This window comes from Cynara cardunculus, assembly GCF_001531365.2.
Source record: "Cynara cardunculus var. scolymus isolate 2C chromosome LG 10, CcrdV1, whole genome shotgun sequence".
NCBI classification, from domain to species: domain Eukaryota; kingdom Viridiplantae; phylum Streptophyta; class Magnoliopsida; order Asterales; family Asteraceae; genus Cynara; species Cynara cardunculus.
The window spans coordinates 14,237,203-14,239,962 of record NC_037537.1 but is presented as its reverse complement, the minus strand read 5'-3'; positions in this window follow the sequence as shown (position 1 = coordinate 14,239,962).

The following is a 2,760-nucleotide window of genomic DNA, read 5'->3' as shown; positions in this document are numbered from 1 at the left end:
TGTGTGTGTGTGTGTGTGTGTGTGTTGGGGGGGCATAATCAAATGAGAATTTTATATATATTGTGACTATTACGAGAACTTTTACCTTGATATATTGTTTCAAATGATTTTTCTCATCTAAGACTAGAAGGTTGTTTGTTTACATCTTAATAGTTTCATTAAGAGACAACTTTTTTCTAGAATGCCTAATATTTGTTTTACATCTTCTATGCGAAAATGTCTCCGAATCACTAAGAGGTGAATCATGGTTGGCAAAAAAAGTCTGTCTCTTAATGATTCTAAAACCCTCTGAATAATTTTGTATTTTGGACCTCTCTAAACCATTCAAAGCCCTAATTTTATTCTCAATAATTTCTAAACAACCATATTCATTTTGAACTATATCATAAGAGCCTCTTAATTATTCTGACCACTTCCAAATCATTCAATAACTGCGAAACAGCCTCTAACATTTAATGTGTTAATGAACATATATTTGTTTCATAATGTGTTTGTTTCACATGTATTCGATTCACAATATGAAAATTTTTTACGTGTAGTTTTTGTTTCACAAGCAGGGTAAAAAAAGTTACACTAAGGTATGTGGACCTTTCAGTTCAAGCACAAGAAATGGTCATCGTTACTTCATAACCTTTAATGATGACTTCAGCGAGATACGAGTATATTTTACCTAATGAGAAACAAGTATGAAAGTTTTGAGATATTCGAAGAGTTTCATAATGAAGTAGATAATCAACATGGCAAAAAGATAAAGAGTTTCGGTCGAAATAGGACACGAATATCTAAGCCAAAAGTTAATTGATCATCTTAGATACTGTGAGATAGTATCTCAACTCACCCCTCCAGGAACAGTACAACATAATAGTGTGTCCGGAAGGAGAAATAGAACCGTATTGGGAATGCTCGCTCTATGATAAGTAGTACCACTCTACCTAAGAGTTTCTAGGGTTATGCCCAAGAAACAACTGCCCACATACTGAATAATTCACCAACTAAAAAGACCAGTAAAACCCATATGAATTATGGACTGGGAAGATCCATAAATTATCTTATATGAGAATATGGAGTTGTAATGTTTATGTTAAGCATGAAGCTTTTAAGAAGTTGGCCCAATGTCTAAAAAGTGCATCTTAGTGGGATATGCAAAAGAAATAATTAGATATTACTTCTACAAACCCAATGAGAACAAAATATTTGTTGTTCTACGTGGTGAATTCTTAAAAAATGATTTTCTAACAAGAACCACTACGAGGGATATAGTAGAATTGAAGAAATTCAAAAACTACAAGACGAGACAATGGTTGACATTGACCATCAACAAGATGTTGAACCTCAACAGGATGTTGAGAAAAATGATGACATACAAACAATATGAAGATCAGATAGGAATCGCTAAGAGCCTAAGAGATATGGTTATCTCATTGGCAGCGACGATACAATTCGTGATGAACATGTAACCTAACAGAAAGCCGTATAAGGTTTGGAATCTGATAAAATATCATGATGATATGAAGGTCAAAATACAATCCATGTTAGACAACCAAGTTTGGAATGTGGTAGATGCTCCCGCCGGTTGTAAAATCGTCGGGTGTAAGTAGGTATTCAAAAGAAAAACTGACATGGATGGGATTGTGCATACTTGCAAAGCTAAGTTGGTAGAAAAAGGTTTCACTTAGACTTAGGGAGTAGATTATGATAAAACCTTTTTTGGATAGCTATAATTAAATCCATCAGGATTTTCCCTGGCCATAGATGCGTATCATGATTACGAGGTATGACAGATTGATGTTAAAATCGTGTTCCTTAATGGAATTTTGAGCGAAGATGTGTACATGGCTTTAGGAATCCAAAGTATCCTAAAAATTTATGCAAGTAGCAGAAGTCCATTTATGGACTAAAACAATATCTCGTAGTTGGAATCTTGTGTACATAAAAAGGTCAGTGGGAGCATAATAGTATTCTTGAACCTATATGTCGATGACATATTGATCATCGGAAATGACATACCAATGCCTGGCTAGGGAAGTGTTTTAAGATAAAGGATCTAGTTGAGACAACACATATCCTTGCCATAAAGATCTATAGATATAAATCTAAGCGCTTAATTGGATTAAGCCAGAGTGCATACATTAACAATATCTTGAAACGCTTCAAGATGGAGGGTTCCAAGAGAAGAAAATTTCCAATGGTACATGGCATACAATTGAGAAATTACTCATTGTCCTAGTACTAAAGAGGACATGAATCGTAGAAAGGGCATTCTATTGGTCCCTTGAGGGTCTACAAGATATGTATAACAGTTTGTAGAAGGGGGGGGGGATGAATACAAACACAATATTTTCAAATTTAAAATGTATATTGATAAGAAAAGATCAATACAAATTTTACAAGACTGTTTGCGGAAAAATAAGGTAAGAAAACATATTTAAACAATCTTTGGTTACACACAGAATCTTAGCAAATGAGAAAAGAAATGATGTAAAGAAAAGTTCTTTTACTTAAGCTCTAGAATGCTAAAAGTAAGAATTGGGTTAAGAGAGTGTTGCGCACACTCTGCATGGAGAAGAAACACTTCTATATATACCCAATGCATTAAATGTTCATTTAATGCAATATGGTAGTATAATGGCAGTGTAACTGCGAGTGAGATGGCGGTGTAACCGCGATAGTAATATAATGGCAGTGTAACTGCGAGTGAGATGGCGGTGTAACCGCGAGAGTGATATAATGGCGGTGTAACCGCGAGAGTGATATGATGGC